General features: G+C 46.0%; 1 non-coding gene across 1 annotated transcript; it reads right to left on the reverse strand.

The window, feature by feature from the left end:
- Positions 1-4,742: 4,742 nt before the first annotated feature.
- TRNAV-CAC (transfer RNA valine (anticodon CAC)) lies at positions 4,743-4,815 on the reverse strand. Its single transcript has one exon. It is a non-coding gene; the product is annotated as a tRNA-Val (tRNA).
- Positions 4,816-12,666: the final 7,851 nt, after the last annotated feature.

Below are 12,666 nucleotides of genomic sequence, written 5' to 3' on the forward strand. Positions count from 1 at the left end.
AGTTTTGAGTTCTTTGTATATTTTGGATAACAGTCCTTCACCAGATTGCTAAAGGTCTGCAGTTTGTCTTACAATTCTCTAGACATTGTCTTTTTCAGGGTAGTAGTATCCAATTTTAATAAGTCCAGCTTATCAATGATTTCTTTCATGGAAGGTACCTTTGGCATTGCATCTAAAAAGGCATCACCATACCCAAGGCCATGTAGGTTTTCTCCCATGCTAACTTCTAGGAGTTTTATAGTTTTGAGTTAATTTTTGTAAAGAGTATAAGATTTGTGTCTAGATTCATTTTTTGCATGTGAATGTCCAGTTGTTTCAGCACCATTTGTTAAAGAGACTATCTTTGTTCCACTGTATTGCCTTTGCTCCTTTGTCAAAGGTCAGTTAACTATACTTACGCAGGTCTATTTCTGAGCTCTCTATTCCGTTCCCTTGATCTATTTGCCTTTTCTTTCACCAATATCACACTGCCTTGATTATTGTAGCTTTACAATAAGTATTGGAGTCGGGTAGTGACAGTCTTCTGACTTTGTTCTTTTCCTTCAGTATTGTGTTGGCTATTCTGGGTCTTTTGCCTCTACAAATAAACTTTACAATCAGTTTGCCAACATGCACAAAATAAGGGCTTTGATTGGGTTGGCATTGAATCTATAGATCAAGTTGGGAAGAACTGACATCTTCAAAATATTGAGTCTGTCTGCAAACATAGAATATCTCTCCATTTATTCAGTTTTTCTTTGATTTTGTTCATCAGAGTTCTGTAGTTTTCCTCATATAGATTTTGTACACCTTTTGTTAGATTTATACCTAAGTATTTCATTTTGGGGGGCGCTAATTAAAAGGTATTGTGTTCTTAATTTCAAATTCCACTTGTCCATTGCTGATATATTAAAAAAGATGGATTTTTATGTCAAATTGATAAACTTTGTATCCTGCAACCTTGCTATAATCACTTAGCTCCGAAAGTTTTTTATTGATTCTTCTGGATTTTCTACATAGATGATCATGTCATCTGTGAACAAAAAGTTTTAGTTCTTCCTCCCCAATGTGTATACCTTTTCTTTCTTTTTCTTAGTCTTATTGAATAGATAGAATGTCCAGTACTGGAGTAGTGAGAGGGGACATCCTTGCCTTGTACCTGATCTCCGTGGGAAAGCCTCGAGTTTCTCACCATTAAATATGATGTTAGCTGTAGGTGTTTCTGTAGATATTCTTTATCAAGTTGAGGCAGCTCCTCTCTATTTCTAGTTTCCTGAGAGTTTTAATCATGAACTCTGTGTTGTGGGTGTGGTGGATTTTGTCAAATGCTTTTTCTGCATCTATTAATACAATCATGTGATTTGTCCTTTTCAGCCTGTTCATGTGATGGATTACTTTAATTGATTTTTGAATATTGATTCACTCCTGCATAGCTAAGATAAAGCCTGCTTGGTTGTGGTGTAAAATTCTTTTTATACATTGTTGGATTTTATTTGCTAATATTTTGTTGAGAAATTTTGCATTTATGTTCATGAGAGATATTGGTCTATAGTTTTCTTTTCTTGTAATGTCTTTATCTGGTTTTGATAATAGGGTAATGATAGCCTCCCAGAATGAGTTGGAAGTATTCCCTCTGTCTTCTGAAAGACATTGTAGAGAATTATTACAATTTCTTCCTTAAATGTTTGTCAGAATTCACCAGTGAACCCATTTGGGCCTGGTACTTTCTGTTTTGGAAGGTTATTAATTATTGATTCAATTTCTTTAATGAATATAGGCTGATTCAAATTGGCTACTTCTTCTGGTGTGAGTTTTGGCAAATTGTGTCTTTTAAGGAATTCGTCTATTTCATCTAGAGTATGAAATTTGTGGGCATAGAAGTTGTTCACAGTATTCCTTTATTATCCTTTTAATGCCCATAGGATCTGTACTGATGGTTTCAATTTAATTTCTGATATGGGTAATTTATGTTCTCTCTTGTTTTATCTTAGTTAGTCTGATTAGAGGCTTATCAATTTTATTGATCTTTTCAAAGAACTAGTTTTTGGTTTAATTGATTTCCTATTTTCTATTTTACTGCTCTAATTCTTATTATTTTTCTTGTACTTACTTTGGATTTGATTTGCTTTTCATTTTCTAGTTTCCTAAGGTAGAAACTTAGATTATTAACTTTAGATCTTTCTTCTTTTCTAATACATGCATTCAATGCTATAAATGTTGTCTAAGTACTGCTTTGGCCGCATTCCACAAATTTTGATAAGTTGTGTTTTCATTTTCATTTGGTTCAAAATATTTTAAAATTTCTCTTGAGAATTCTTCTTTGACCCATGTGTTATTTAGAAGTGTGTTGTTTAATCTCCATGTATTTTTGGATTTTCCAGATATCTTTCTGTTATTGAGTTTTAGTTTAATTCCATCGTAGTCTGACAACAGATGTTGTACAATTTCTATTACTTTATCTTTGTTAAAGTGTGTTTTATGGTCCAGAATGTGTTCTATCTTTGTGACCATTCCATGTGAGCTTGAGAAGAATGTGTATTCTGCTGTTGTTTCCAATAAAGCTAAACATACACTTAGCATACAATGCAGCAACGCTATCCCAAGGCTGTCCCCTAGAAAACAAACTGCATGCATTTATGTTCATAGTATCCACAGAAGATTATAGTCAAAACCCAGATACAACCCAAGAGTCCATCAACAGGAAAACAGATAAACAAATTGTGGTATACTTAGGGTAAAATACTCACTGATTAAAAAAAAAAAAATGCACTGCTGATAAATGCAACAACATGGATAACTCTCAAAAACAATATGCATACCTACTGAATGATTGATCACATTTAGATGAAGTTCAAGAGTGGATAAAACTAATCTGTGGTGAAAAAAGATAGAATAGTGGTTTCCTCTGAGCACAGGGGTGGAAAGATATTCAATGGGAAAGGGCACGGGGAAAACTTACTGGTGCGATGGAGAAGTTCTTTATTCGGGTGGAAGTTATAGAGCTATGTGTGTATTTTATGCATATAAAGTATACTTCAATGAAGTAGGTTTATTGTAGGGGAGAGATGACAGAGCTGGACGGTGCCATAGAAGCACATTTACAGCTCAGTCTGGCCAACGCACCACACACAAGCCACCCTGGGTCAAGTGCCATTTCAGACCCGGAGTGGCCCCCTCTGAAGCCTGCCCTTGGCTCTGACTGGCTGCCCACACTGAAAGCTGTGATCACCCTTCTTCAGGGAGATTGGAGGGAAGAGTTTGTGCTCCTGTCTCAACCTGGACACACTCCCCCACTACACTGTATCCTGCTCTTCCTTCAAGACCTCCACCAAGCCTCTCTTTCTCGCTGCTGCCTCTCTTCCCCACATGCTTCTCGTCATCCCAGACTCTCCAGCTACCCTCTGCTCACAGGAGGCTGGCCTAGGAGCCATGGCATGGATGTGACTTGGGGTCATGAGTAGCTGCATAGATTGGTCATCATCACTCATGCATATGTACACAAACAGAGAATGAGACACAAAGTGTTTTGGTTTTTCTTACTGCTTTGTAAAATTAAGTGCTCACAGACTTTTTTTTTTTTTTTTTTGCCTTTCTTTAATTTCACATACTGAATTAAACATACTTTTCTTTTTAAGTGTTAGGATCATTGGATTTAATTTTTTATTTCTTTTGTGTTCTCTCACAGGGCTTTGTGGTCAATGACCATTCAATTTATACTACAGACCAGCAGTTCTCAAAGTATGGTCAGGAGACCCCTGGAGGGTCCATGAGACCCTTCAGGGAATTTTCAATGTCAAAATGTATACACTATAACATTAATTGCCTTTTCCACTCTCATCCTCCCAGGAGTGTATGGTGGAGCTTTCCACCGTATACTGAGAAGGTCTGCATGACTCAGTGAACCAGCATTTTCCAAATGATGGATGCAGAATGATACAAAACCATGCAAGGGCAAAAGACCCATTCCAAGTGCCAAATAGACCAGTACATTTTCATGTAACAGAGTAAGAAACATTCATTTGCAGATTCTACGTTGCAATTCATCTTTAAGAAACTACCATTTGTTGGATTTTGGCATAGTATCAAAGAAGGATGTCCACAATTATGTGAGAAGGATATTAAGATACTCGACACTGTTCCGACTACATATCTATGTGAGGCCAGAGTTTTGCCAGTCCTTCAACCAAAACAACATATTGCAACAGACTGAATACAAAAGGCGCTGTGAGAACCCAGCTGTCTTCTGCTAAGGACATTAAAGAGATTTGCAAAAGTGTAAAACAATGCCACTCTTTTCACTAGATATTTTGTTTGGGAAGTAAAATTATTTTTCATAAAAACATTTATGTTAACATGCAATACTCTAGTGTTATTTTTAAATCAGTTAACACACATTTTTAAATGTTCTCACTTTTAATTTCAAATGCATAACCTACAGAAACAAAACTCTTCTGGGTCTTCAGTCACTTTTAAGTGTACAGAGGGGTCCTGAGATGAAAAAGTTTGAGGATGGCTGCTTTAGGCTGTCTGACTAAAATACTGAGCAGACCCTTTAGAAATGAAAGGGCCAGAGATGCTGGATTTGGAGTCAGACAGACCTGGGTTTCCACCAGTGTCCCACACTGCACTAATGGATTTGGAGCCACTAATTTAATATCCTTAAACCTCAGGGTTTTGGTTTTTTTAAATTAATTTATTTATTTGCCTGCCTAGGGTCTTAGTTGCGGCACACGGGATCTTTAGTTGCGGCATGCGGGATCTAGCTCCCTGACCAGGGATCAAACCCAGGCCCCCTGCATTGTGAGTGCAGAGTCTTAACCACTGGACCACCAGGAAAGTCCCTCGGGGTTTTATTTTTAATCTGTGAAATGGTAAGAATAACACCATTTTCAGAGCTGCTGAGATTAAGTGAGCTAAGGCATGGAATGTACCAGCGCAGACAACCTGCAGCTAGTAGGCACCCGGATATTTCATTATTTATGCATGTTGCACTTGGTCCTATAAGGCTTTGAGGCAGCCAGAGCCTCGGCTGAGTTGGGAGCGAAGTTCAGGACCCTGGCCAGCTGATCAACTACGAGAAAAGCAAAGGCTCTTCATGTCCTGGAACACATCCTGTAAGGCCATAGGAGGGTGGAAGGGCTGACCCTTCAGAGCTCGTCCAACCTTGCGGGAGGAAGTGTTCACCTCTCGAGGGGCCAGAAACGCAGACAGAGCAGCTCTGCGGAGTTACAGGTCTCAGTTCAATCCAATTCAATTCGCCAAATGTTTATGAAGCATCTACTAGATGTCAGGCAATATTTAAGCCCCCCAAATGCATCAGGGGACAAAACTGACAAAGACCTGGGTCTTAGGCAGCTCACCTTTTAGTGCAAAGTTAGGAAAAGTGAAGCAGCAACACAGGGTCCTAGGGAGGACCCACCTGCAGACAGGAGCAGGACCAAAGCAAAACTCTCGGCAAGGGAGAGGGGCCGAGTACGTACAGTGACCCGTAAAGCCTCTTGTGCAGGGGGTCATGCAGTGTGCTGTGGGGAGGCACTGGTGATGTCGGGACACCAGAGCCAGGGATGCTAGGGGTGATGACAAGCGGGACATCGGGTTGCCCTGGAGCAAGATGAGGGAGGGCGAGGGAAGAAGCCTGAGGCTGGGGAAGGCACCTCCTGGGTGAAAACTTTCAACCCTCTTCCTAATCAGAACTCCATCAGCAGCTTCCTGGTCTGCAATGGGTAGGGAGGAAGAGCCATCCAGGGTCTGTGGACTCTGGCTTGGCAGAAGGTGTAGACATCTGAGTCTGAATGGGGCCACAAGAAGCCGGGAACGGTGAACCGAGAGTGTAAGGACACCCCTCTGACCTCCCTTCCATCACCATTCTGGGCTGCTCCCCTGTGTTCTGGGTTGCAACCTGGATGGGCCAGATGGTAACGCACACGTGAAGGTCCCACGCTGATCGTACCCGGGGTTTCTTTATGAACAGCCACTGCTCGTAGGAAGGACTGGTGGGTGTGTCCAGAGCGGTGCATCTGGACACTTGGAACTGGTCTTGTTTTTGTTGTCAAGTTGTTACTTGCAGACTGTTTCTCCGACAGTCTCCTAAAGGCCCCAGATGTGTTTGTGCAGATAATCCGTGGTGACCTTGGAGTTTTCATTGGGAAAGGTTTTGCCTGCAGAAACCAAGAGCTGGGTCCCGCCCTTCGCTGCAGAAATCCACTTTGAAACACTTAAGGTATTGGGAAAAGTCCAAAGTTTTCGACTGTTCTGATCCCTGTAATTGTGATTGGGGGTGTTTTTATCCCACGGTTTAAGATGTTTCCTATATGTTTTCGGCATCATCATGCTGCCGTGGTTGACACAGCGAGACGATGAGAAACTGAAGCGGAAGTTAGGCTTCACAGGTGACTCGTTTGTGGGGAGAAAAGGCACCCGATTTTCATGAACTCGAGTGATAGATACAGAAGTGAGTGATGAGCTCCTAGGGGAGGCTGGAGTGACTGTTGCCCATTTGCTGAAGGGAGGGTCCATCTGGAGACTGGAAAAGAAGTTTTGGCCAAAAGTGTAATATACACCAGTACTATAATTTACAGGGGCATCTAATTGCCTAGTCCTTGGCGTTGGTGATGCTGTAAGCCCCCCTGAGCAGTGTGAAATCCTATGCTCAATGCCAGATCCCCGGCTGCCCCCCTTGTAGGTGAGGCAGCTGGAGTGCGCAAGGTGGACGATAGTAGTCCACAGCCACTCAGCTAGAACCTGGGACCCTGCAGTCGGGGCTCCCGCCTTCCTGGAGCCTCGTGCCCCCTTTCATATAGATGTATCTAAACCGAGGTCACCAGGTCCTCGAGGGTCGAGGGGAAATGCACATGCACGCACTGACCACACAGAGGCCGTGGGACCCACACGCCATGCCTCTCCCTCCTCGACCTGCCATCCGAGAATCAGTTCTCTGCTTATACGCACCCCACCTGGAGCGCAAGACGTGTGAGAAACGAGAACAAAAACCCAACGCCCAAGTTCCTTTCCTTTGCTGCTGGTTTTCACTCTTTATGAAACTATTTTTGTTGGCTTCAGTGGCTGAAATCTTTAGGAGGAAGAGCATGGAAACTGGACCAGACTGACCCGGTTCTCCTAGTTCTGTCCCTCAGCAGCTGGGTGGTCTGGGGTGTGAGCCAATGGCGGGGGCGGGGGGCACAACACCTCAGAGGACAGAATAGAGAAGGAACCTAGAACAAGCTGGATGCAGGAGAGGCATCCCACAAATGGTTGATATTATCATCTTCATGGGTCATTTTGTCTCTCACTATCATAAGCGATCAAGAGAAAATCTAGCTGCATTTCAGTTTTGATTTAGAAAAAAGTAACGGAAGGGACTACCAAAGAAACACTGTATGACAGCTGTCCTAGGATATTCCAAAGAGAAAAAATGTAAATCCTTCGGGAGAGAAAACTAAACAAAAAATCTCAACAGCATATGTACGTAATAGTCCAAAACCGCTAAATGGAACGACACGGAAAACATTTCTGAAACTCAGAGACTGGTGAGATGGACTGAGCTGCATCATGTTCACAGCTCTCAGCTGTGTAGGACCGCCCTTCTCCTTTCCTGAACCCCAATCACCCCTTACCAAGCCAAGAGCATACTGCCTGGACCCCCGCATGGATCACAGCACCCGCTATTCTTTTCCTTTTTCCTGTGCAGATCGCAGCCCTCCGGACATCCACCCGGCCCGGGGCGCTTCCAGGAGTCGCCTCGGGTTGAAGCTTGGAATCGCAACGTTTTGAACACTTTTCCTCGGGGAGTTGTTGGAGAACCGAAGATATACGGAGTGAAAAAAGGGAGGGACGAAACCCTGCAGAAGTCACCAGCGCAGAATCCCCTGGGGTCCCCGAGCCACGCGGTTCTCATGACGTCACTCTGACAGCCCTCACTGGTCCCCCTACCTGCTGCCACCCCTCCTTTCCGCTTTTCCCGGCCCCCCCCCCCCCGGGAATCCCCATGTCTGCCGATGCTTTCGGGGAACAGCAGAGGCTCGCCCTCCCCCGCGGCAGCTTCTGGAAGCCTCTTCGGGGGGCGCGGTCCCTGGCCGCTCAGGTGGGGTCGGGGGCGCAGGTGGCAGCCAGCCGGGAGGTCCTGGGTCAAGTGGTGTTCGCGCTCAGGCCCCCTCGGGGGACGAGGACGGAGGCGGGCGCAGGTGTCCCACGCGCCGAGCAGGAGGGCCGGGGGCGTGGAGTCCGACCCCTGCAGGGCATCCCCGACGTGAGGCTCTCCGTCCCCGGAAATCAGCCGCGCCGCTACCCTCGGGCTCGTCCCTGAGAGCCCGTGGCGTGCCGCACCCACCCTCGGCGGCCTGCTTGGCGGCCCGCGTCCCAGCCGACCCCGGCCCAGGCCCCGCGGTCCCGTCCCGCCCAGCATCCCGCCCCGCCCCCGCCTCCCGGGTCTCCTTTCGGCCCTGACCCCGACCCCGCCCCCGCCTCCGTCCCGACCCGGAGCGGCGCCCCCTGTCTCACCGCGTGGCCACCTCTGGTCTCCGCGCGCTGGGAGCAGTCGGCGCCGCGCCCACGCCATCCCCGCCACCGCCGCGTACGCGCGGGCGGGTCTACACAGGCTCTCCCGCCGCTCCGGGGCCGCACGTCGAATCCGCGCGGGCTTCCCCTCCCGCCGGACGCCAGGTGAAGCAACTCTCATCTCTACAGCCTCTCCCGCGTCGCAGATGCCGGCTGTGGGTGTGGCCTTTGCGTCCCTCACCGCCTTTCCTGCCCCCCACGCACCTCCCCACGTGTTCGCCGGGTTCCGTCACCGCCTTTCCTGCCCCCCACGCACCTCCCCACGTGTTCCCCGGGTTCCGTCACCGCCTTTCCTGTCCCCCCACGTGCTCCCTTGGGCCCACACCATTTTCCCTGCCGGGTGGACCCCAGGGAGAAGCAGGAGCCCACAGCGACCTTCCTACGGCGGCCCTGCCTGGTGGCCCCTCCACTCCCTTAGGCTCGCCTGGGCTTGCGTTTGCTGGAATTGCTCGCCCAGATGAGGCTGCTCCGTGTGATGCCCGCAGCCAAGTTCCCGAGGCAAAGGGGAGTGCGTTCAAAAAGGGTGGGCTGTATGTTTCTAGAAAGTTGTCCATCTCTTCTAGGTTGTCAGATTTGTTGGCATGTAATTGTTCATAGTATTCTTTTATGGTTTTTTTGTATTTCTGCAGTATCAGTTGAGATTTCTCCTTTTCCATTTCTTATTTTATTTGGGTTCTCTCTCTTTTCTTCTTGGTGAGCCTAGCCAGAGGTATGTCAATTTTGTTTACCTTTTCAAAGAACCAGCTCTTGGTTTTGTTGATTTTTTTCTGTTGTTTTTTTAATCTCTATTTTATTTATTTCCTCCCTGATCGTTATTATTTCCTTCTTCTGCTGACTCTACATTTTGTTTGTTTTTCTGTTTCTAATTCTTTTAGGTGCTAGGTTAGGTTGTTTAGTTGAGATTTTTCTTGTTTTTTGATGAAGGCCTGTGTCGCTATGAACTTGTGGTTGCCAAGGGGGAAGCGGGGAGGGAGATGGATGGTCTGGGGGTTTGGGGTTGGTAGATGCAGACTATAACATTGAGAATGGATAAACAACAAGGTCCTAATCTATAGGACAGGGAACTATACTCAATATCCTGTGATAAACAGAATGGAAAAGAATATTAAGAAAAGAATGTCTATACGTGTATAACTGAGTCACTTTGCTGTACAGCAGAGATTGCCACTACACTGTAAGTCAACTACACTTCGATAAAAAAAGGGCTGGATGTTGGAAATGGCCCACTTCAGGTGTAGTGTATGAGCTCCCTCAGCCAGGAAGCCCCCATTCAGTGCTCTGTCCACCAGCACAATCCTCGCCACTTCTTCACGTCAGGGCTTGGCTTCCCCACTGCAGTCCTCTGTCCCTTTATAATTGGTCCTCTGTCCCTTTATAATCATGTTTCATTAAAAAAAAAAAAAGTATGAGGAGCCCTGGTTGAAGCGCTTTAGAATTAACTTCCATATTAAAATGTTTCTGTGAAAATGCTCCCTACCTCCCCTTCATTCTCCTGACCCGTGCCCCTCACGGTTCTTTTCCCTATTTGTTATAAAGCCGGGTTAATGGCTTCTTTCCATGGCTGTCGTACCTGCTGGCCTGTAGGATCCTGGCAGGCTGGGACTGTGTTTATTCTCTACGTCCCCAGCGCCCAGCACAGGTGGGGCACCCAGGAAGCGCTCAGGAATAAAATATGTGTTGAACGGATGGATGCCTCCAAAAATGCAGAGCAGGTGAAAAGTCCAGGCTTCACTTAGTTCAACTCCCTCCGAGCATTTTAATCCCAGTGCAGTTGTGTTAGTCATCTGGGGCTGCTGTGACAAAATAGCACAGGCTGGGGGGGCTTCAATCATAGAAATTTATTTTCTCCAGTTCTGAAGGCTGGAAGCCCAAGATCAAGGTTCCTGCAGATTAGGTTCTTGGTGAGTTCTCTCTTCTAGGCTTGCAGACAGCTGACCTCTCACATGACCGAGAGTGTGTGTGTGTGTGTGTGTGTCTGAGAGAGAGAGAGCCCTTTGGTGTGTCTTCCTCTTCTTATCAGAACACTGATCCCGTCAGGAGGCTTCACCCTCATGACCTCATCTAGACCCAATTACCCCCAGGGATCCCATGTCCAAACACCATCATGCTGTAGGTTAGGGCTTCCACATATGAACAGGGGGTGGGGGGACACAAGCAGTGATAATCCAAACCTGGGGTTACACGACCTTCCAGGAGCTGGAAGGAGACCTCTTATGGGGAGTCTTCTCCAAACCCTTATCTTGCCGATAAGGAAGTTGATACTCATGGGTTCAGTGACTTGCCCACGGCAATGTCTCCACACCTATGTGTTACTGTACAAATCTTATCTCTTTGAAGCCCTGATCTTCAAGGGCCTCGAACTGGATTCAACTGGGAGTGATAATAAGCTCGTATTTATGGACATTTATTCCATATAACAATGCTTTTGGCTCCTAGTAGTAACTGCAATTCGAGTTCAGGCCACAGGATCAGGAAGAGGAATCGGATCTCCAATTATCACAGTCATCAGTGTTGACAGCTAAGGTGTGTTTGATCAACACAGGATCTGGCTGGAGAAGAGAGGTTTTCTGAGAGAAATAAAAACATAAAAATCATTCTCACAGTTAGTTCTTGACCTCAGAGGGTGGAAAAAAAGTCAGAATACCTGGTGAGGAATGCAAAGCAAAACCTCCTTGGTTGCATAGCCTTACAGCGATTGTGCCAAGGAACCTGGCTTACTCTGTTCTCGTGATGGAAACGTCCCTTTTAAAAGCCAAAAGCTGCTTTTCCCTCATGAAGTCTAACAGTGACCAGTGGAGTGACAAGTAGTTAAACACACACACACACACACGCATGTTTTTCAAGAGGTGACAAGAGAAAATTTTAAAACCCGTTTAATAAAAATGTCTGCCTTCTTTCTAAAGAGAGAAACAAGAGAAGTTTTCACTGACTCGGGTTCACATGGTCATCACCTTCCTCCCTTCTCTCCCCCAATATGTTAACAGAGCGGTGAATAAATGAACAGACCCTTACTCAGACCTGTGACTTCCATGATGCTCCTCCGGGGGCATTTATCACACTGTATCCCGAGGATCTGTTCCCCTTACTTGAGGACAGGAACTCTCTAAGACTTGTTTATCCAGCAACTAAAACCATACTTGGTACAGAGCAAATTTTCAATGCCTTCTGAACAAATGAATGAATGAACGAACAAATGGACTCTGGAAAGCAATGGAATAAAGTGAAGACTGCGTTGGATTTGAATTGATAAATTCTGCGTTCCAATCCCAGCTCTGCCATTTTTCCAACTAGTTCCCCTAATTCTTCTAGCCCTTAGTTTTCTCACCTGTAAGACAGCATGACGTTGATGATTGTTATTAACCCTCTACCTCCATAGTTTTCATAAAGATGAAATGAAAACTCACCTGCAGTTCCTGTGGGGTTTGAAGCTAATAGTGACAAATGTAAATGTCCAGTGAGGCTTCTGGAAAGGGAGCAGAAGAGAGCCCTGGCCTGCTCCCTGGGCACCAGGGCAGAGTTGGAAACCACCAGCACGCAGAGGGAGGCCCTGGCACTGAGCAGACCACAAAAAGCGCTTTGTCTTCAGGCTCCTCCCCGCTCCATCCCCTGCCACCGGCAGCCAGTCTTAGAAAAAAATGTATGCTGGGCAATAGCAAGAAATGTAAGAAGTCCCTAAATACCAGCCTTCTTCCCCAGCCCACGATTTCCACCATTACGGTCGATGCTGGTGGAGGCCGCTGTTCTCAGCTGGGGACGCACGTTGGATCACAAGGCGCATCTGCAGAACCAAAAGGCCTCACCCCTGAGGTTCTGATGTCATTGTCCAGAAAGGAGCCCAGGAACTGACATTTTTAGAAGAACTCTAGGTAGCTCCAGGGTATAGACAGAACTAGGTTCTACTGAGTTAGTATGTAGGGTTATTCAACCTGGGCACTGTTGCAAATAGTGCTATTACAGTACAGTACTATATAGCCAATTGTGTTGATTGGGTACCTAGGCTAACTTTGCTGGACTTGCAAACAAATTGGACTTATGATGGCGCTTTCGGAACGGAACTCGTTCATGTGTAGGGGACTTACTCTAGTTTAGGCATTTTCATGTTACCTGGCTTGTCATCTGAAGTGTAATCCTCTC

This window comes from Eubalaena glacialis, chromosome 6, assembly GCF_028564815.1.
Source record: "Eubalaena glacialis isolate mEubGla1 chromosome 6, mEubGla1.1.hap2.+ XY, whole genome shotgun sequence".
Lineage (NCBI taxonomy): Eukaryota > Metazoa > Chordata > Mammalia > Artiodactyla > Balaenidae > Eubalaena > Eubalaena glacialis.